This window comes from Benincasa hispida, chromosome 9 (assembly GCF_009727055.1).
Source record: "Benincasa hispida cultivar B227 chromosome 9, ASM972705v1, whole genome shotgun sequence".
Taxonomy (NCBI): domain Eukaryota; kingdom Viridiplantae; phylum Streptophyta; class Magnoliopsida; order Cucurbitales; family Cucurbitaceae; genus Benincasa; species Benincasa hispida.
In genome coordinates, this window is record NC_052357.1 from 34,868,918 (window position 1) to 34,893,904 (window position 24,987).

The following is a 24,987-nucleotide window of genomic DNA, read 5'->3' on the forward strand; positions in this document are numbered from 1 at the left end:
TTTGTTGTACTAAAAAATATTTATGGGGATCTATTAGACACAATTATATTTTAGTGACCTATTGACAGATCAATTAGACAGCTAGATTTTAGTAATTTATTGACACAAAATTTAAAGTTTAGAGTCTTATTAAAACCTTTTTGAAAAATTATTAGATACAAACTTGAAAGTTATTGAGGGAAGTTTTCTTTTTAAGCTTGAACTTTGAATTATTTTTTTCCAAGAAGTACTATGGATAGTTTTTACAATAAAATAAGATGAAATTGATGCAACAAAAAATATGGAAAAGAAATTAGACTGCATATGTGACACCATTTACAATATCATTTACGTAAGTTAACATGACAATTAATGTATAAAAATTTATTGAGTAAATTATTTAAACAATATCACATATGTCTTCTAATTTTTACACATTAGCTGTCATGCCAATTTTCATTCTTTATTTTAGCGGAAAAGATATTCTCTTTTTGAACAATTTTAAAATTCAAGAATAAATATGTAATGCCCTAGGCTCAAGATTCGAAATTCAGATTTGGCACCTCCTGACCGTAACATTCTCTTATATTCAAATACACAGGTCCTTTAAGAATGTGGTGTTCTTTTAAGATGTTTTGTCCTCACTCACATGCTATAAGATTGTTTCAAGCTAAGTATGCTTAACTTCGGAGTTCTTATGATTGATCTACCAAAAAGGAAAATGCATCTTGTTGGAATGGATAATAACTTTTAATTCTTTTAAACCTTTCTAGCCATGCTTTCATATTCTCAAGATTCCTCTCATTCAAGTGTGATCTTATTCATTCATTACACCTATTAAGCTTCTGAGCATTACAAAATATGAAACTTTTCAAAATTTATGGACATAATTGAAACTTACCTTAAAGTGTTGCACACCTAGTGGGCTTTATGTGTACAAAAGTATTGTATACAAAACTATGTGTACGAAAGTGGTGAACATATTGACATATCTAGAGAGGCCTAAGTGTATGAAAATGATGCATGCCCACTAGATTATGTGTATACGAAAGTGGTGTACTAAAATGCACTCAAAAGTACGTTTTTAGGCTTAGAATTTTGTTAGTGTTTTGTTAACTTGTGTCCATTGCTGTTTTATTATGTTTAATTATAGAAAATCGAGCATTTGAATCAAAATATATTAACTTGAGAGAAAAATGATATCCCTTACAAAGATCAAAGTTTGACCTACGACAAGAAAATGAGTAAAAAGGGGTGAAAACTACATGGACAATGCTATTATAGCGATGTGGTGCCATGTAGCGCCGTAATGCTATCCTGCTAATTTAAAACTCACGGTTTGTAATTAGGTCATAACTTTTGATTTGGCTATTTTTAGGAAAATGACCATTCATTTTTTTCATTTTTTCATTCTCTATCTATCTACAACATTAGATTTTAGAGTTTCTTTCATCTACTTTTGGTAATCAAGTAAAATAGTGATGAGTTTTAACTTTTATTTATTCAATTCTTATACAATTTAGGAAAACATTTGCCTATATAAAGGAGGATCTTCAATAGTTCTCATCATCGAAATTTAGAGCTTTTGAGGCCAAGAGAGAGAGAGTTATGAGCTGAATATAGAGGTTCCTTGATTCCAAAGCCGATTGGAAATCATTGAAGGGGTTAGTTCCATCACGGGGACGGGACTGGAATGTTAGATAATTCTTTCTTTTTCCTTTTCATCTTGGTTTCTTTTCTATATTTTTGCATTCTTGTTATGATTCTGTCTACAGAAACTATGTTAGACTGCATGTCTCATTGTTCCAAGGTTAGACGGATTTTATGGATTTTGGTTAAACACATTGTGAATTTTGAATGTTAATTTGCATAAATGTTTTCTAGTATGATCATTCTTAATAATTGACCAATATTGAATGATTTTATGATTTAAGTCCTACTTGAGAAAGTAGGTTTTAGATTATATCATGCATACAAGACTATCGTTTGAACACACTAGAGTAATCGGATAATGGTAGAGGTTGTTGAACCTTACTTAATTATCTAGTTTTAAGATATTAGTAATTTGTAATTAGGTGAAAAAAAAAGATTGATACTAAGAGGAACAATCAGAATAAAAAACTTTTGGACCTTGGTGTTATGTTATTTGGCCAAAAAGTCAATGAAATTGTGTTTAATAATGTCATTGATGAAGTTTATTCCCTCGAACTTCTCTTATTTGATAATCTCCATATTTTGTCACTTTTATTGCTCTCTTAGTTTAACTTAAATTAGATTCTCATCATAGTTTAGTCCCCTAGACAAAATTAAAAGGGTCTTTAAATAGTTAAAAGTATCAAACCAATTTTCCAAAGGACAATTCTTGGTCCCTTAACCGTTTTAACTATGTTATTACTAGACGCTTACGCTTGTGCGTATCATATAAAATAAACATGATGTGTATGAAATTGATGCACATCTAGGGGAATGGAAACATAGTGAATTAGGGATGAAAATATCTTTAGATTGTACTAGCATGAAGTTTTCATTTCATATTTGTATGTGATTGCATAGCCAGACCTTAGTAGTGAGGTTACTTATTAAATATTTCAAATACTCATTATTTTCTTAAAATATTTTACAGGTAAAGGCAAGAATGTACCTATCGCTTAACAAGGAGAATTTTTTGGATTGTGTCAATTAAAACCTAAAACTAATAATTGTATCAATTTAAACCTTAAACTTTCGCAATTATATCAATTTACACACTCTTTCAGATTTTTTCAACCAATATCATGAGAAACTTATAATTTGATTCAATTAAGCTCCTAAATTTTCATAAGTCAATCAATTTAGATCCTTCATTAAGATTTTCTTTTAAAACCATCCAAGCATAAGTTCTCAAATGTGTCTAGACTTCTTTAAATGTCATTTTAACAAAATGGATGATTTTGAAAGTATGATTTGATGCTTTTTTTAGTGAAAGTTGTCATTTGCATGTTATTTAACCCTTTCATTTGTTTAATTTGGTAAAATTTTCGTGTATAGGTCCTCTTACAATCTAAAGTGTATTTCTATTGAGTTAGGCTGATTTTATGAGCTTTTATCATTTTTTTTAGTTGCTTTCCAGATTTTGTCTATAATACACCCACATCGTCCAAAGTGATGCACCCGTGTCAAACCCTAATTTCAGAATAGGGCCTAGTCGTTCGTGGTTGCTATTTTCTCAATCCACAATCATTCTTTAGTCCCAAAAATGCTTTGGAGTCGTTCAAAACGTGAAATTCAGTCATTCTTCAATCATCTTGGCCTATATAAAGGAGTGAAGGCCTTTTTCTACAAGCATCTTCAAAATTCATCAACCCAAAGGAGAGATCTCACCATTATATCTGGAAAACTCTTCAAGAACGAGAGTTCTCTAAAGAACCCTAATTTTAGCTCATCCCTACTCCATGAAAACGTGTGGAGAGAGAAAATTTGACCTTTATAAAGTGTGAGATTGATTCAAGAGGAGGTCGTTTATGTATTTCCATCTTGTCTACTTCTGTTTTTGCACTTTTTTCAATTCCATTTCTTTTATCTTCCCATTGACGTTGATATTGTTAACCATGATTTTTGAATCAATGAAATCTATTCATTCTTTCTTAGTTATGAGCTAAATTTCTAAGGGATTCAATCATGTGAATACCGTGGGATCTTGTGGCTTGACCAAATGCTGATACATCTATTTTTTACTTTGACTTGTACATTTTTTTTTTTGTTGATTTTCATGACAACGTGTTAAGTTGAATTGATCATATAATTTAACATACTAGTAGAGTCTTCATGATGAGAAAATTAAGATAAAATTAGATTTCACAAAGGAATACGAGACTAAGAGTCTAGAGATAGAAGTATCATGTATGCTTAGAGATAAGGTATACTGTAGGATAGAGAAATTGTATGAAAATAATATAAGATTCATTTGGCCATAGAGATATAAGTTTAGCTACTTAGACTCCTAAAGAAACTTGATACAAGACCGAATAGGAGAAATTTTCTGCCAATGTTGAGTCATTGTCGACCTGATGTGGCCGTATAGCTCAAGGCAGAGCACCCGACCTTTTGGTTGAAACAGACTATAATCCATGTTTATCAATTATTTTTTACTATTTCATTAAAGAATTCAACCCAACCATCAGTTATTTTAATTGGTTATCATCGGTTTCATTGTGTGCATTGTGCTTAACGAAAATCTAAATTAAATATAGTCTTGTAAGGTACAATACTTGGAATACTCCAAAATTTTATTACTCATTGATAATGTATATTTGCACTTGACCACTTTTATCTATATTTTTATCAGTCATACAAATTTGGCCAATTAATCATCCATGCATAAGGACTCAAATGTGTGTAGACTTCTTCAAATGTCAGTTTAACAAAATAGTGAAGGGATTAGAATTCCCACAGCGGAAGCATACGAACATTGGGTGTCTTGAATTTTGTTTATAAACTTAACAAATATAGAGGAAGACAAAAACTAGAGGATAAACATATTGTCCTAAGCATTCTTTCTATAGAATAATACAGAGAAGAAAAAGGAAACTGTGTACTAACACTCCCGCTTCCTCTTCTGTGAACACGAACAGTGAGATCACGAACTTCTCCTCCACACTTTTCCCGAACACAACCTTGTAGGAAGATTATGAATACAACAATGAGGACACCACCACAATGTTACCTTTGTTATTCTTAAGGTGAGAATCAAGGAGAGTTTGGTGGGCTTCCTTGATAATTTTCGTGAATAGAAATAAGCGATTGAGAGAGTTTTTTTTTTCCAGAGGAGAAGAAGATCAAGGCACAAAAACTTTTGTCCAAAATTTCACGTGAAAAGTGAAAACCTCTGCCAAAATCCTTTGTAATGGTTTATTTTGAGAGGTGTGAGAGTGAGGGAATTATTCGATAACTCCCTCCATAAATTAATCCATAACTCCTAAGGAGTTATTATTTTAAATTCAAAATTAAAAAATTATATTAAACAACTTAATACAATTTAAACCATATATTATATCTTATATAATATATAACATATAGTTTATTATATTACATATAATACAACCTATGGTTTATGTTCTCTCATATAACCTATAGCATTAATATGAATCATATTCATATTAATTTTAACCTATAGTTTATATATAAACCAAATTCATATAATTAATATTTGAATCATATTCAAATATTTATTTCTTTCATTAAATTTTATATTATAACGTATCAACATACATTATATTAATTGTATCGCACACAATTAATTTCCTTTAATTAATTTAAACATTTCAAATTAATCCAAAATTAATTTGATTCTCATTAATTCTTATTGAGCTAACAAGGGGACCTTATGGACCTATAGATTGAAGCTTCAATGACACAAGATCAATTAATTAAACTCTTTAATTAAATTAATCAATTTTCATTAACCGTCGATCACTTCACTAAAGATTGACAAATGCACTCTTCACGTTGTAAATATAGTTTTGTGTCCATTGAATATAACCAATCAATAATGCGTTAACCCTTCACAAATTGCTCGTTAGTACAATTGGATCAAAATTACCATTTTACCCCTGTAGTTACATCTAACTCTTTAAGTACCACTGATCCCTCTAATAAACAATTAGTCATAGTTCAACTATAATTGAACCTATCTTGGGTCAGAAGAAAGTGAGAAGCCTCATTGTTCAAGACCCGAAATCAGCCCTTAAGGGAGTAATTTATTTACTTACCCTAACAACAGGAAGGAGTGAATTTCTTCTTGTGTAATTGTGTTCCCAGCTCCCCAAACAGATGAATCCCCAAAATGGTAGGCATATTGAGTTGGCGAACCTAACCACTTTCACCTATATAGATCAAGGAACTGCTCTCATAGGCAGGAGTTCACAACTCACTCAGGACTAAGGTTAAGTCACCTATGGTCATCCTAGTAAAATGTAAGTCTCTTCTAGTAATTGTGTTATAAAGAGAGACTAATCATTTCGTAGTCTGGTCTTATACAAACTCTTGTATATGACACTCCCCTTACATGTCTCCACCTGAATAATCAGGATCAGATCATTTGTAACACTTTATAACAATTGTAACAATTACAAAGTGGGTCATATCCTTAGTGTCATTAAGATAAGGTACCAATCTTATCCATCTATTGCAAACCATTTAGGTTATTACTTAAACATGATCCACCTGTATATCACCACATACATGTTTAAGCTACATAAAATAACCTTGGATCTTAATTTATTGGTTTAAGATAATGAACATATAAAATAACGCTTATTTTATAAATAAAAAATTGTTTATACAAGTTTATAAACTACGAGAATATAAGAGATTTAGGACACCAATCCCAACAATCTCTCACTTGTCCTAAAGCTAGTGGAGTGGAATGTACAATATAAATAGAGTACACAATGCAATAAACTAGACTAACTCATCTGTTAAGAGTGAACATTGATCCTTATGTGAATTTCCTAGAATCTCAGTCGGAAACTGAGTCCGTAATCCTGTAAGGATCAAATCCTTAGCTTCATATACAAGCATATAGTCCCCTGTTCTCCATAGATACTTGAGGATTGTTTTGATCGTTGTCTAGTGATCTAATCCTGTATTGGATTGATATCTACTGAAAATCCCCACGGCATAGCAAATGTCAGGTTTAGTACATAACGTTGCATACATAAGGCTGCTAATAGCTGATGCTTAAAGGATTTGTCTCTCTCAACCTTTTGAGGAGTTGTAGGACACTTTTCCTTAGACAAGACAATTCCATGCCTGAAAGGCAATAAACCCTTCTTGGAATTGTGTATCAAATATCTAACAAGCATCTTCTCAATCTAACATTTTTTTTTTACAATCCCTAATGATTTGGATCCCTACAAAAAACTGCACATCACTCAAATCTTTCATTTCAAACTGGGCAGCTAGCCGTTTCTTTACATCTGTTAGTAATTCTACATCATTCCAAATAAGCAAGATATCATCCGCATACAGCACTAGGAAAACTACTAAGCTTTTGATGATTTTCTTGTGAACACAAGGTTCATCAACATTCTGATCAAATCCATAAGATTTGATCGCAGTATCAATCAAATCTTATATTCCAAGATTGAGGTGCTTGTTTCAGTCCATATATAGATGGATTAAGCTTGCAAACATTTTACTCTTGACCTTGCTCAACGAATCCCTCTGGTTGATTCATGTAGATGATCTCTTCAAAATTATCATTCAAAAAGGCAGTTTTAACATCCATTTTTCATACTCATAATCATAATATGTGACTATGGACAAGAGAATCTGAATAGACTTTAGCATGACAACAGATGAGGAAGTTTCTTCATAGTCCACTCCCTCAACCTGTATGTAATCCTTTGTCACTAGTCTAGCTTTAAAGGTCTATACCTTTCCATCTACACCCCTTTTTCTCTTAAACATCCATTTACAAGCTATAGGTTTTACCCCATCATGTTGATCTACAATCTCCTAGATAGAATTAAAATACATAGACTCTATTTCTTGATTCATGGCTTTAATCCATTCATCCTTGTCAACATCTTCCATTGCTTGCTTGTAAGGCAATGGATCCTCAATTCCATTATTAGATATGATGTCTTGCGCTTATGTTAAATCCATGTAATGAACATGTGGGTTAATAACCCTTCCACTATGTCGAAGCAATCTCAACACTTGAGATGGATGTGCTTGACTAGATGAACTAACATTAACAACTTTTGTTAATGTATTAGCCCTTCAACATCCCTTGTTGAAGTCTTAGTAGTTTCATTGGAAATTTCCCTTAATACTATTTTACTTTTTTGTTTGTGGTCCCTCATGTGGTCTTCTTCTAAAAAGGTGGCAATTGTTGAAACAACACTTTATTATCTTGAGGATCAAAGAAGTACCTACCTCTCGTTTCCTTGGGGTAGCCTACAAATAGGCATACTTTCGAACGAGTTTCCAACTTTTTGGGATTTTTCATTAGCACGTGTCAGGCGTTTCTAAATTCTGAAGTGGAGCAAACGATTTTTTCGACTTCTCCATAGATCAAAAGGTATTTTAGCAACAATTTTTTATGGATATTCAAAATATAAACTCCAGTCTCTACTGCATATCCCCAAAACAAGTCAGGAAGTTGAGCATAACTCATCATAGACTGAACCATGTCCAACAGGGTTCTATTTCTCCTTTCCAATACACCATTTTGTTGAGGTGTACCAGAAGTTGAGAGTTAGGACATTATTCTATGTTTTATCATATAGTCCTATAAACTTCATGTCCATATACTCTCCACCACAATTAGATCGAAGTGTTTTTATCTTTTTACCTAATAAGTTTTCAACCTCAATCTTATACTCCTTGAACTTTTCAAGAGGTTCAGACTTATATTGCATTAGGTAAAGATACTCATATCTTGAATAATCATCTATGAAAGAGATGAAATATTCATACCCTTCTCTTGCTTTACATTCATCGAACCACAAAGATTTGAATGTATAGGGTCCAAGGTCTATATGGCTCTATAACCTTTTCCAGGAAGAGGTCGTTTTGTCATTTTGCCTTCAAGGCATGACTCACACGCAGATAAAAGTTTTCTTTTAAACCATTTAGAGCCACTTTTAACCAATCTCTCAATCCTATTGAGATTAATATGTCCTAACCTTAGATGCCAAAGGTGGACATTTTCTTTAGGAGAAATTCTTTATCTCTTAGTCATTGTTGTCGTTCTGAATATTTAAGTATTTAGGCCAGCCCTTTGTAACTAACGACATTAGTATATACAGGTTACTTTCCATTGAAGCGACGCCTATCTTCATTCCATTCTTAAAGAGAAACACTTTATTTTCAAAAAAGGAAAGAGAATACTTTTGTTCAATTAAACAAGAAATGAAGATTAAAACTGCACTATTTTTAGGGGTTTTAACCCTTTCTTGACTTTTCTTGATGATTTTGGCCCCATTTTGGTTCTTTTGGATTTGAACACTCGTTTTCATGATAATTCCCTGAAAACCACTAGCAAACACATTAAATCCAATAAAAATGACTCTAAATAAGAGGTAAATAACACATATTTTAAGAGCGTTTCAATAGAATTTCCTTTGAAAATCATCCATACATTTACTTTAAATCATTCTTTGTTGGGATTGATGTTCTAAATCTCTTATATTCTTGTAGTTTGTAAGCTTGTATAAACAAATTATTATTAATAAAATATACATTATTTTATATGTGCATTAACTCAATCTAATAAACTAAGATCTTATGTTATTTTACGTAGCTTAAATATGTATGTAGTGACATACAAGTGGATCATGTTTAAGTAATAATCTAAATGGTTTATAGTAGATGGATAAGGCTGGGTACCTTATCCTGGTGAGACTTAGGATACAACCCACTTTGTAATTGTTATAATTAAAGTATTACAAATGATCTGATTCTGATTATTCATGTGGAGACATGTGAACGGGATATCCTATACAAAGAGTTTGTATAAGACCGGACTACAAAATAATTAATCTCTTTTTATAACAACGTTACTAAAAGAGACTTACATTTTACAACAATGATCATAAGTGACTTGACCTCAGTCTTGAGTGAGTTGCGAACTTCTACCTATGAGGGTGATCCTTTGATCTGCATGAGTGAGAGTGACTAGGTTCTCCGACTAAATATGCTTACCATTTTAAAGAATTGTTTGATTGGAGAGCTAGGAACACCACCACTCAAGAAGAAATTACTCTTTCTCATTATTAAGGTAAGTAGACAAATTGCTCCCTTAAGTGCTGATTTCGGGTCTTGAACAATAAGGCACCTCACCTTCTCTTAGCTCGAGAGGGATTTCGTTATAGTTGGATTATAATGGATCGGTGGTACTTAAGGAGTTAAATGTAACTATAGAGGTAAAACGATAATTTTGATTCTGCTGTACGTACAAGCAATTTGTGAAGGGTTGACGTATTGTTGATTGGTTAGATCCAATAGACACAGAAATATATTTATAGTGCAAAGAGTACTGTTGTCGATCTTTAGTGAAGTGATCGACAGTTAATGAATGTTGATTAATTTAATTAAAGGGTTTAATTAATTAATCTCATGTCATTGGAGCTTCAATTTGTAGGTCTATAAGGTCCCCTTGTTAGCTCAATAATGATTAATGAGAATCAAATTAATTTTAGATTAATTTGAATTGCTTAAATTAATTAAAGGAAATTAATTGTATGTGATACAATTAATATAATGTATGTTGATACATTATAATATAAAGTTTTATAAGAGAAATAAATATTTGAATATGATTCAAATAGTAATTATATGAATATGATTTATATATAAACTATAGGTTAAAACTAATATAAATATGATTCATATTAATACTATAGGTTATATAAGAGGACATAAACTATAGGTTGTATTATATGTGATATAATAAATTATAGGTTATATATTATATAAGATAGAATATATGGTTTAAATTATATTAAGCTGGTTAATATAATTTTTAATTTTTGAATTCAAAATAATAAATCCTTGGGAGTTATGGATTAGTTTGTGGAGGGAGTTATGGAATAGTTCCCCCACTCTCACATCTCTCAAGAAACCATTATAGAGGATTTTGGTAGAGATTTTCATTTTTCACGTGAAATTTTAGACAGAATATCTTTGTGCCTTGGTCTTCTTCTCCTCTGGAAAAACTCTATCAATCACTCACTTCCTTTCACTAAAATTATCAAGGAAGCTCACCAAACTCTCCTTGAATCACACTTTGAGAATAACAAGCTAACATTGTGGGAGAGTCCTCATTGTCGTGTTCGTGATCTTCTTACGAGGCTATGTTCGGGAGAAGTGTGATGGAGAAGTTCATGATCTCACTGTTTGTGTTCACTGAAGAGGAAGCGAGAAGAACGATTCTTCAAGGTTTAGTACACGGTTTCCCTTTTTTTCTCTGTATTATTTTGTAGAAAGCATGCTCAGGACAATATGTTTATCTTCTAGTTTCCATCTTCCTCTATATTTGTTAAGTTTATAAAATGAAATTCGAGACACCTAACATTCAAACGCTTCTGTTGTGGAAATTTCAATCCCTTCAATTAATATCAAAAGAGCCAAATCGTGTCTATGAATTCTATTTTGTAACTTGATTTTAGACTTTTTGGTGGGTATCAGCACTGCATTGTGAATATTTGCTTGGGTTTTCTCTTAGCTGTTTAAAAAATTGGAATTAGTTTATTACTTTAATTCAATTCGTTTTATAAGGGCCCGATATTTTTTGGGCATTTATTTTCTTGCAATTGAGTCAATAAGTTTGTGTCGCTCATAGTGAAGTGTTTACCAAGAATCAGGCTTCAATTTGGAGAAATTTAGAGCAAGAACGACATAAATCAGACAAAGGACTGAACCAAATGTTGCATTCAGCCTTGGAGTGTAAGGCGTAATGTGATTACGCTGCGTGTTACGCTGTAAGGCAAAATGCCTAGTATAGCTATGCTCGATAGCAAAGATGCAACGTTGAGGCAAAGTGTAGCATTACGTTATGGCAAGCTCCAGACCAATGTAACTATGCTCCCGGTAGCATAACTTTATGCTACGATAAGGTAAAAGCCAGCGTAACGACACTGTCGTGGAGCATCGTTATGCTCTAATTAAGATGTGTGCGTGCCAAGAGACCTCCAGATTGTGTTTTTTAGCGTGGTAGCAGTTTCAAGGAGTAGTTTTTAGGCTTTTTCAAATTATTATATAATTTAACAGCTTTTTGGTTAATTGAATTAATATAAGAGTTATATTAATTTAATTAATTGTTTAGGATGTCAATTTTTTGTTTAATGTTGCTATTTGTAATTTATACATGTGATGTATGATTTAATTGTATTATATTACATAATGTATGTCATATAGTTTAAAATTCCACTATAAGATAAACATATTATCATGCATCATATTTAATATAAGTGTTATATAATATGGTTGCATGATAAATTAAGCATGCTCATGCATCATATTTAATATAAATGTTATATTATATGATTGTATGCATGATAACATATCATACTATATTATAATTGTTTTATTATATAGTTTGGATATTGGATATGTATTTATTTTCATTACTTTATAATATAAGAGTTATATTACGTAATGAAAATGGGAATGCGTGAAGTATGACACTACATGAAAATTATAATTGTTATATTTCATGTATGTCACTTGATGCATGTTTATATATTTTAATTGTTTCTTAAAACTTTATAGTGTTATAAAATAAAAAATTCAAATTAAAATCTATAATCAAGAGTTGCATGCAAACATAGATTAAAATTAATTTCACATAGACCTATGTTACAATTGTTCTAATGAGATTATAATTAAATCAATATTTTTTTCTCTTTAATAGGATAAAATTGATTAAATAAAAGATTAAATTTATAATATAATTGTCTATAAAGGATCTTTGTTTAAGGAAGATTTTGTCTAGGCTGGGGTATTTAAGCCAACAGAAACAGAACACCCCTACCTGGGAATCGACCTGGAAGTGAATAGAAAATTATGTTATAAGCATGCAATAAATGATTAGATTTATTAAAGTTTTTAATAAGCTAGAATCATTATTGTTAAATTATCCAATATATGAGTTATATTAAGCAAATTTAACAATCATTTAGTTAAATTGTTAGCTGGATTTACCTAAGTAATAAATCCTATGTTTTAAAATACTTAGTGGGAGGAAAAAGATGTATATATATGTTATTTTTCCACTCATGTTTTCCCTTAAAGTTCACACCGTGAGGCTCAAGGCCAGAGCGTCCCCCTTCGGATGATGTTTGCATGGGTCAATATCTAAGTGAATGGAGAAAGTATTTATAGTAAATGGGAGAAGGATGTGTGTCAATATGTCCTATGGTCTCCTTCATTGGTTTGCATCATGATATCTTCTTGCACAGACTCGAGGCACCCTGGGAGCATCCCCCTTCGAATGGTTTGTACTTTAGGTCAATATTAGGGCGAACTCCAGAAATGAATAGGATCGTTTGAGTTTTTTCCCCAATTAGTTTTTCCCATCGATTGGCTCATTGAGGCAGAACTCTAGGGTCTAAAATGGAGGATCACACTTACAGGAAATTATTATGTAAGCTAATGATTTCTTGATAAAATAAATGGTGATTAATTATTATAAGAATAACAGTTGTTTTAGTGTAATGATTGACTGAGAGTGTCTCAATTCAATGAAGAGGTGACTAACCATCCTTCGGTCGCTTTTATCCGAATTCACTGAAGCATCATTTCAAAATAAGATGTAAAATGGGATTCATTAAATTTTTTCTAAACTTGGTTGGATTTATAGGAGTTATGCTAAATTCTAATATAAATTAATTTATTTTACTTCAACAATATGTCAAGTTCAGTTTTTTCATCATTAGCCTCTATAAATTTAACCAAAGCTAATTATACAACATGGAAAATTTTTCTTAAGACTATTTTCGTGGTTGACGAGCTAAATTTTGTCTTGATTGAGGAACGTCCTTCAATCTAAACCTTGATGCAACATGAAATACTCATGATGCATATGAAAGATGGACAAAGGCCAATACTAAGGCCTGAGTTTAAATTTTGGCAAGCATACCTGTCAGAGCCAAAAGATATGATAGCATAGTCACTGCACTTCAGATCATGCAATCATTACAAGAATTGTTTAAGTGAGAGTCCTTACAATTCAAGCACGATGAGGTTGATTTTGACGAAACTAGTAATGCCAGCTCCCTAAATGAATTTCAGTCCATAATGAATGTCAAGGGACAAATAGGGGAGGCAAATATTACCAACTCTTGTGAAGTTTATCAAAGTGGTTCAACTTCTGAGATAAAGCTTGGAGTTTATGGTAAGGGGTTTGAAGTTGATCCCACTGTTCTCCATAAAAGAAAGAAATCCAATGACAATAAATCTGATTTACTTGTCTTAGAAACGTATTTAGTGGATAATGATGATTCTATCTGGATAATTGATTCATGGGTCAATAACCATGTTTGTTATTCCTCCCAGTGAATTAATTCCTAGAGACAATTGGAAGATGAAGAGATGACTTTTCGAGTTGGTAATGAAGCGACCATTTCAATTTTTGTTGTAGGTAGACTCAAGTTAATTTTGAACAAGAAACAATACATGTTATTAGATGATATATATGTTGTTCCTAATATTTACAACGGATAACATAGCTACGCTGTCCCATATTTTAGACCCGAGAGCAGTCTTTATGATAGAGCGTCACTACTCTCAATCAGAGCATAGTGCTGCATTGCGGCAGATTCGGGCATGATAAGGGTCTTCAAGAGGGAAGTGTCGCGATGCTATCCTAGAGTGTCGTGATGCTATCCTAGAGTGCCACGATGCTAGTTTTACCCCCATCAGGTTGATCTATTAGATCCCATATTGAATTGAAGTACATCGACTCCATCTTGAGATTCATAGCTTTGATCCACTCATCTTTGTCAACATCCCTCATTGCCTTTTGGATGACAATGAATCCCCAACATCTCCGTCAGCTACCATAGCAAGGATTTCAGTTAAACCCATGTAACGGATAGGTGGGTTCACAACCCTTCCACTGTGTCGAGGTTCCCTCAATACTTGAGGTGGATTTGACCTACTAGATGATCCAACTTCAACAACTCTTGTTGAGGTATTGGGTTCTTCAACAACTCTTGTTGAAGGTTCAATAGTTTCTTTAGAAAGTTTATTCAACAAAATTTTACCGTGAGTCTTGTGCTTCCTTATGTGGTCTTCTCCAAGAAAAGTAGTGTTTGTCGATACAAACACTTTGATTTTCTTTTGGGTCAAAGAAGTAACCACCTCTTGTTCCTTTTGAGTAGCCTACAAATTGGCACAATTTTGAACAAGATTCCAGTTTCTTAGGATTAGCCTCAAGCACATGTGCTGGGCAACCCCAAATTATGAAATGACTTAAGCTAGCTTTACAACCATTCCATAACTCCAAAGGTGTTTGGGTAACACTCTTGGATGAAATGCAGTTCAAAATATACGATGTTGTCTCTACTGCATAATCCCAAAAAGAGTCAAGTAAGGAAGCGTAACTCATCATAAATCGAACCATATCCAATAGGGTTCGATTTCTCCTTTTTGATACACCATTCTGCTGAGGTGTACCAGGTGCTGAGAGTTGGGATGCAATTCCATGTTCTATCAAATAGTTTTGGAATGTCAGATCCATAAACTCTCCACCTTGATTAGATCGAAATATTTTTATTTTTTTTACTTAATGCATTTTGAACTTCAACCTTGAATTCTTTGAACTTTTCAAAAAATTCAGATTTATGTTGCATTAAATAAACATACCATATCTTGAATAATCATCAGTAAAAGTGATGAAATATTCATAACCTTCCCTAGCTTTTACATTCATCGGACCACAAAGGTCTGAATATACCAACATTAGAGGTTCTTTGACCTTGTGACCTTTTCCAGTAAAAGGTCTTTTAGTCATTTTTCTTTCAAGACATGACTCATACACATGTAAGGAATTTTCTTCTAACTCGCTTAGAAGTCCATTCTTCATCAATCTCTCAATCATATTGAGATTAATGTGTCTTAGTCTTAGGTGCCAAAGTTAGGCATTTTCTTTAGGAGAAATTTTAAGCCTTTTATGTTGAGTTACCGCAGTTTTAAATATTCAGTGTTATGGAGGGAATTAGTTGCTAACGGCCTTAGCACATATAAATTATTTTCCAGTTCTGCTGAATAAATATTGACACCATTATTTGAAATAAAAACTTTTTTACAGAGAAATTTATACAATATTTTTGTTCAAGTAAACACTTTACAGAAATTAGGTTTCTTTTTAAACCAGAAACTACATATACATTGTCTAATAAAATGAATGTATTCTCTAAAGTCAATTGGAGACCTCCCACTGCCACAGTCGAGATGATTGCCCAGTTCCAACCTGCTTCGTCATCTCACCAGCATCAAGTTACCACTAGGAACTAATTCCCTGAAATGAAGAACAAACGTGGTTAATGGCGCTAGAATCTATAATTCAAGCTGAATCATCATTTTCCATTAAACAATACAAGAAAATCAAATATACCTTACTCGGCCTTCCTCTTTTCTACCAAGTATTTGGGGCAGTTCCTCTTCTAATGCCCATCTTGGTTGCAATGAAAATAGATTCCTTTTGCAACCTTGAATTTCTTTTTAGCAGCGGCCAGTGGGTTAGCTTTCTCCTTTCCACCTTTCTTCTTCTTCCACTTTTTGTTGTCGAAGGAAGAAGGTACAAACTTTGTCCAAAAGGTTGAACCTCTGTGGAACTTCTTAGAGGATGAAGTAACATTTGCTTCACCCTTCTGTTCCTTATTTTCCATCAACGATTGGAAAGCCTGTAGCTTGTTGAGGAGGGTGGTTAGGTTGTAGTTAATCCTGTTCAAAATAGCATAACTATGGAAATTAAGGAAACTTATTCCAAAATAAAGCTAACCTGGCTGGCTTCATCGATGACGGACCCATTCATCTCTACCACGTTGAAGTGGACCATCATGTTGAGAACATGTTCTCGAACAGATGCCCCTTCTTGCATACGTGCATTGAAGATGTGTTTGAGAGCGTTATGCCTGAGCTGTGTGGACGATTGTCCAAACATTCCCTCCAGGGACTCCATGATCTCATAGGTTGTGAGTATGGGCTTATGCTTCTTTGCCAAGACTTCAGAAAGACTAGCCAAGATATACACTCAGGCCTTTTCATTTGTTCGTGTCCAACGCTCATATGCTTCTCGAACAGTTCGAGCAGCATTGGGAACTAGAATGGGAGGACAGTCCTCAATCAGGACAAAACGAAGGTGATCGATGATTAAAATTGTGTTGATCGTGTTTTTTTCCAGGAAATGTAATTTTTTCCTGTTAACTTTTCAACAGCGATAGATTTAATGTCGCAGAAGTCATATTGAAATAAATTTGCTAAAACATACAAATTATTTGTTATTAGAATGATTGCATTAAACCACTAAGACAACCAATAAGTTTTAGCAAATTTGCAATGATGTTTTAGTGAGGTAATGATGTTTTAGTGAGGTAAGACAAAAGTCACCATAGGGTGATCAAGTGCCCTTTCACTGAAATGAGATATTTTCAACCATTAGACAGAAACAACACCTTGTCACTGTAACTAACAGTCACTATTGTTCGGTCCAAATTTTTTTAACTTGATTAACAATTCTTGTAAGTGTAACCCCTCATTTTAGGTTCTAGAGTTCTGCCTCAATGAGCCAACCGATTGGGACATGAAACTAAAGCAACTCTGTCCATTTCTAGAGATCGAATAAAGCGTCATGCAAAAATGCCATCCTTTAGGGGGTACCTATGGTGCCATAAGGCCATGCACGGAACTTTACTTCAACCTAATGAGAGAGACCGAGGGATGCGTTATCACACGTCCCGCTCCCTCTTACTATAAACATTCTCTCTATTCACCTTGATATTGATCTATACAAATGTCGCCCGTAGGGGAACACCTATGGTGTCTCGAGGCCGAGTATAAACCTCACGGTGTGAATTTTGAGGAGAAACGTGAAAAGGACAAAATGAAGTACCATATACCCAATTTTTCTCCCATTGAGTGTTTTACCTAGGGTTAATTAATTTAGGATAATTCGACTATTGATTTTATCTAAGTGAATATTTAATTTGCCTAAAAACAACATTTGTCTTTGGATAGTTAAATAATTTTGATTAAGGTCTATTAAACTTTTTAATAAACTTTAATCAAACTTGCATGCATGTAACAAATCTATCTAATTCACCTTTTCAAATAAGTTCCTAGATAGAGGTGTTACGTTTCTGTCAACTTAAATACCCCAACCTAGACAGAACTCACCTTAGACAAAAGATCCTTTATAGATATATTGTTACATTTTAAATCTTTTATTATGAATCTATTTAATCCTATTGAACCGATTAAGAGATTAAATTAAGATTTCTAATCTCATTAGAAACGTGATCTTAGGTCTATCTCAATCATATTTTAAAACAATTTTAAAAGATGAATATAACCTAAGGTTTGCACGCATATCTGAATTATTGATTTTAATTCTAATTTCATTTGGTTATAACAATTATAAAGAAATGAAATAATTAAAACCATACAGTGCATGCATTGACATACTTTAGTAAAATATAATATTTATAAATTAACCTAAAGTAGTGTCATGCTTCATGCAATTTCATTTCATTACTAACATATATAATAATTATACGACAAAGTAATAAACAAACTATAACATACAACTAAACATACATCAAACCATATATTATAACAATTATAATATAGATAATGCATGAATATACTATTGATGTATGCATGCATATATTATAACTTTTATATTGTAGGATGCATGGGCATGCTATATTAATTAAATCATGCATATACATATATTATAACACTTATAATATAAATTATGCATGAAATTAAATGCATAACCTATAGTGGGATTTTATACTATATGACATATTTTATGGCATATAAATATAAATAATATTCATACATCATATGTTTAAAAAAAAATAATTAACGGACGGGATTAGACACCTAAAAGAAAACTAACTATTACAAATAAATATCCATCTGGTTTAAAACAGGTGAACCAAGCCTTGAGGTGCCCGAACCAGACCAAAAATGTCTCGAACCAGCCATGAACTGGTCTAGAAGAACCCAACCAACTTGAACTAGAGAGACATCAAATCGAACCGGACCAGCAGACCACGAACCGTGTCAAATTGGAACTGGACTGCACGTCATCTCCATCTCGAAGCGTCATGACGTTGTGCCCTAACATCACAATGCTCCAGAGATGACCTTCGTCCCCTGCATCGCAGCGTCATGACGCTAGGGCACAGTGTCACGATGCTATTGTACAATCGCCCACTATACAGTTTCGAACTTCTTCGAAACACTTTCGATTTTGGCCCTGTTTCACCAGAGGCGATCTATGCTGCCTAATCCTGTAAACATTCATTAATTGTAAATCCCATTCAATATAGCACATCACATGAACAAATTGAATGCAGTAACCCACCAAAACTATAAAATTTATGTTGAAAATTTTTGGAAAAATTGAGTCATTAAAAAAATTAGCTTTGATACCAATTGAAAGATCCCAATGAAGGGTCCTTGAGCGGAAGCAAAGGATCGTCCCAATTCTCAAAATTTTACAGAAAAAAATTTTACAGAGAAAAGAAAACAAATCATGCATTTAATTTAAAAGGATACAACATGCAAACGAAAGAAAGAATTAGGATTTCAGAAACTTTTACCTTTGAAGACCTTTTTCACGTACAAACCCTTCTCAATGTAAATCATGAATGACAACCAAAAAGGCCAATTGGGACACCATCAATTGAAGACCTCAGTATTCTCAGATAGAGAACCCATGAGTGTGAGCTCTGGCTATTTTGGATTAGAGGAGGAAGGGATTGAGAGAGGGGAGGAGGGGATTGAAATAAAACATCACAAAGTTTATTACATAAATAAAATGTTTGTACATTACAAATATAAACTATAGAACCCTAGGAGATTTAGGACATCAACCCCAAAAATTATCATCTGCCATCATAAAACTGTGGATTCATACAAGGATCAATGATCAAGATATAGCCTAAAAGTCTGTAGTATAGGGATAAGGTTGTGTACCTTATCCTGGTAACACTATGGATATGATCCACTTTGTATTTGATACAAATGTAATGATCCAACGCATTCGTGTAGTTGACACGCGAGTGGGGGTATCTATGCAATGAGTTTGCATAATACTGGACCACAAACTAGTAACAACTAGATGTAACACCATTGACTAGTTAGGTTCCAATTTCAATAGGACGACGTAGGCGACTTAGTCTTAATCCTGAGTATTGATAGGTCTTGAAGAGAGATATATTTTCTATGTTAATTTCCTCAAAGTTATGTTATTTGTTTGCTTTTAATGTTCATTTTGTAGGTAAAATAGTCTCCAGAGTAATTAAAAATCGTTTCAAGAAGTTTAGACTAAAAAGGATAAAAAAGAACCAAGAAATCAATAAAATTGAAGAGAATCAAAATAATTACCAAAATGCCATCATGAGCAGCGTCACAACCCTACCAGAAGTGTTGAGCAACACTTAAAGACAAAATGCACCCATTTGCTATAAAACAAGGCAGTGTTTCAATGCTAAACTTAGCGTCGCGACGCTTCGCCTACGATTATAAAACGCTTTCTTTCATTTCTGGAAAAAACGGAGGCAAAATTTTCTCATGGAGTCCGGAGTTTCTCTCAAGATAATTTCAACTCCTTGGTAATTTCATTTCCAATTAGTTAGATTTTCATTTCTTTCTTTGATTTGTAAGCAATGTATTGGATTTCCTCATGGATCTGTCAATGAATTTGTGAAATAATTTCTTCGATCTTGTTTCTAGTTCAGGAATTCTTTTTATATTTCTTGAGTTTTCTACTTTTCTTTACTCATTACAATTTGAATGTATGCTTCCTTAAGTCAATTTGAACTTCTAAAAGCATGTTTAGTAATCTCTATCTTTTAAGCATGTACAGCCAAGATTCTTCGTTTTGCTACAATCTTGATTGGATATGTTGCTTGGATGTATTTATATATAAGAATGTCTAGCTAAGTTCTACCAAGTGGCAGTAGTTAATTTTGTATTTGATGGCTATTTCTAGAATACATAAATTTCTACATTTGAAGATAATTTTGGTTAATTGAATATGAATATCTTGACGATTAATTGATGAAATTGAGTTCTCGAACTTTATGCATATGTTTTCTATCCTATATGGACGTCATCGAACCCAATAGGATTAGAGGCATAAAGGTTGATTAGAGTTAGGCCTTTCTAACTTTAATCAATGTTTAGAACCACTAGAAGAAATTTGGGCTTTAATGTCGATTTTAAACTGACATTAAAGATAGTGTTATTAAAGCCCTTTAATGTCAGCTGTCTTTAATGTCGGTTTTAAACCGACATTAAAGGGATTCAATAACACCAATAACACAGCCTTCAATGTCGGTTGCAACCGACATTAAAGACCTTTAGTGATTAAAGCCTTTCAGTTGCAACCGACATTAAAGGTCTTTAATGTCAATTGCAACCGACATTAAAGTCTTTTTTTAAATTCTTAACCGACATTGAAGCTCGAATCTGTCCGTTTTTTTAAAATCTTGTTGCCGAATCAATTTTTTTGGTCAAATAAGTTAAAAACGACATTATATGTCTCGTGTTGGATCAGGAAATGTCCGTCATTGTTTTATATTAAAAAGTATAAAAAAAATTTGCATGGCGAGCCCATCAATATTTGTCTTCCACCTATGAATTTATCCACAAACAAGAATCAATATTTCCAATCCATTACATATACTCATCAATATTTATCTTCTACCTATGAATTTATCCATCAAAATTTGCAAAACAATACCAGAACTAGACTTTCATAGAATACAGCTTACACTAAAGCCATCATTTCTCTCATTCACAAATATCAATTAGTATTAATTCCATGAATAAACAAGAATCACAATACCAGAACCAGACTTTTATAGAATACAGCTTACACTAAAGCCATCATTTCTCTCATTCACAAATATAAATTAGTACTAATTCCATGAATAAACAAGAATCACAATACCATGAATACAGCTTCCAATAATAAACAGATCATGTCTTCCACCTATGAATTTATCTACAAACAAGAATCACAATACCAGAACCAGACTTTCATAGAATATTTACACCAAGCCATCATTTCTCTCATTCACAAATATCATATTAATACTAATTCCATTCACAAAGATCATGGTTAGATAAATTTACATTCATTCTAAGCTAACATTTACATTCTATTGAGACAAAAAAAACAAGAATTACATCCTTACGCAAATCAGGCAACAAAACTTGCCCATTGGGTCCGAATTACGTCGATTTCTCCTTGCGTATATGCATCTTTTGTATTGAACTACAAAAAGGAAAAAAAGAAGAAGATAAATTCAACATAAATTTACGTCCATTTATTAAATTAAAGCTAGTACTATATAAAAAATAAATAATTTACGTACGAGGTTAGTAATGGGAGTAGTAGGATTATGCACTATTTCGTGTATATACTTTTGCACATAGTACCCACATCCATACAAAATAATTGACGAGAGGCACGACATAAAAGAAGTGAAACAATTGTTAAAATGTTATAAAGAAGTCGAATGAACATAAATTGTTAAAAAATTAATACAAATTTACCTTACAAGTTTTCATTTTGGAAGAAGACGATATGTTGGAGATCGTGCTTTGGCTTGCCATGTTTTCAAATCACTAAATAGTTTATAAAACATTAATTAAAAAAAATACTTCAATTAAGAGCTAAAAAGTTAATTACACTTACATATTTATAACTCCATGGAAAATCCTCTTGAACCTTACTTCGAAAGAGAGTCTAAAACATAAAACACAATTTTTCTTGTAGATTGATTACAATTAATATCCAATGATTAAACTATAATAAGCAACAATTTGAAATATTTAGTACGTGTATAATGCAAATATAAAAATAACTTTAAGAACTTGTATCTACTTTACCCTATGTTATATGGAATGAGGGCTAATTTGTTCTAAATTAGCCATTCTAGTTGATTGGCTAAATTTGGATCGGATTATCTTGAGACTTCATTGTGTGGCAATATTCTTGCTTGATCAATATATAAAAAACTTCTTCGTAATATCACCATCACGTTTCATCCCAAAGATACCTAAACAAAGTATACATGAGTGAATCTAGATGAGTAATACTTACGCAATGTATGTCAAAATACACATGTAGCCTATTTCAACCATATTGCAATATTGGAGCAGATCATCGCTGCCTAAATAAATAAATTTGTCTCTTCCAAATATATGCTCGTCCAAAGAGATACGGATCATGTCTACATCGTTCATGTTATCCATGGCATGTCCGTTCAATAGTTTGATAGTACCATTAGCGTTATTAGATTTGGAGGACTGGCTGAAGCTCTTAATTGGTGAATGATCCTACCATAACCAAAGTTTCAAAAATTCAAAGTAGGAAAAATAATAAATAACCAAACTTATATACTGAAAAGGAAACATACTTTTTTCTCGTCAACCATAACTACAAGTTCACGAGGCCATTTTACGAAGTTGCCCATTGCTTGCTTTAAGAACTCTATTTTACCCTTCACAGGAATTAGTATAGGCAAATCTTCTCCAATGACAATGTCAATCAGAACTTTAACAGTTAAGCATCATCATCAAATTTTGTGGCTACTGCAACAATATTATCTACGGTTCCTATAGCATGGTGTCCCCTTAATAAATTTAAAAGTACTTATGTCATGCATGGTTAAGCACGTACAATATGATTAAAATTTAAAAGTCACAATAAATAAATTACCTCCAAATATTCTTTAGACATCTTCTCAGTATTTTCTTCTTTAGACATCTTTTCAGTATCTTCTTCAAATGCACTTAGTGCAACACTTCCAACAGATGATTTGGACTGATGAGATTGTCTGCTGTGAGTTCTTTCTCTTTACCATGTCAAATTTTTTTTTACTAGAGCTTCCTTCAATTTCTTGGCTAATAGAGGACTTTGGTTTTACTAATTTGAAATATTGAGAATGGGAAACAAAATCACCCATTCCTCTAACACGTCCCCAATGTTCTTCTGTACCCAATGCTTCGGTGAGAACATCTTCACCTTCATGAACTTCAACCAATTTATCCTGTAAAACATATTATAATTTTCACACAATATCTATATCATCTTAAACTTATATATATGTCATCTTAAATTTTGCATAATATATACTTACAATCTGGTTGGCACATTCTCGAGTAACTTCATCAAAGTATTCATTATTCTTTCCTTTTCTTGCTTCTTTCCATAAAGTCGCCCGATAAGAAGGGCCATTCGATAGGTTCTACATGAACATACATATTTAATTAGCATAAACATATTAGAATAAAAGATTTAATTTAAGTCGAATAACTCACTAATTCTTGGGCAAGATTCGCATAGCCCTTCCGAGAAATGTGGTGATTATATACACATTTCGCATGTCTTTCTTTTTGTATGTGCAAATCTTATTGGCACATTGCTTGATATTCCTGGTAAAACAATGATGGAATAAAGACTTGATTAGATTTGGTGGAACTGAACATTAGATCAGAGTTAGCCCTCAAGTAGGAGAGAAAAAGTCTTTTTACCTCCCGCATGTTATACATTAACACAAGCTGCGAAATTGAGCTTTTGTAAGGTACCTATCATAAATTGAAATACCTTGAAGGCTATTCATCGAACATTAAAGTTTAGTGTCGCTCACAGATTTGAAACTTTACGAGACTTAAGTCGCATGAACCATCACGTTTCTTATGGCACAATTATTACCGATAGCCATTCGTGATATTTTACCCCAAAATCGTAAGGACTTGCAATTACTCGACCATTGCTTCTTTTATGTTATATGTTGCAAGGCAATAATTCATCTCAGTTAAAAGGGTATGCAAGAGGATATCGTTGTCACACTTTATGCCTCTTAGAGAAGTATTTTCCTCATCATTCTTCATAATAATGGTACACCTTATAGTGGCATCTCGTAAGAGAAGTTGATTTTGTGGACCTGTTATTTGATGTGGATGTATCCTTTTGAATGATACTTGAAATGTGTTGAAAACTTATGTACAAAATAGAAATCGACCAGAAGGAATGTGTTAGAAAAAAAATTATATTGTTTGAAGAGGACTATAGAGTTTGTTCTAAATTCGTATCTGGTGTTAATTCTATTGGGCTAAACTCATCAACAAAAGAAAGCGAATTCCAAAACATTAATAGAGCATTGTCAACTGCTTCTTTTATTAGATCGAGTAAGGATGAATTGGATCAAAAATCATCTTTATGTCATTCAAAATGTAAATGATGTGCTTCCTTACGTCGAAATATGTAGA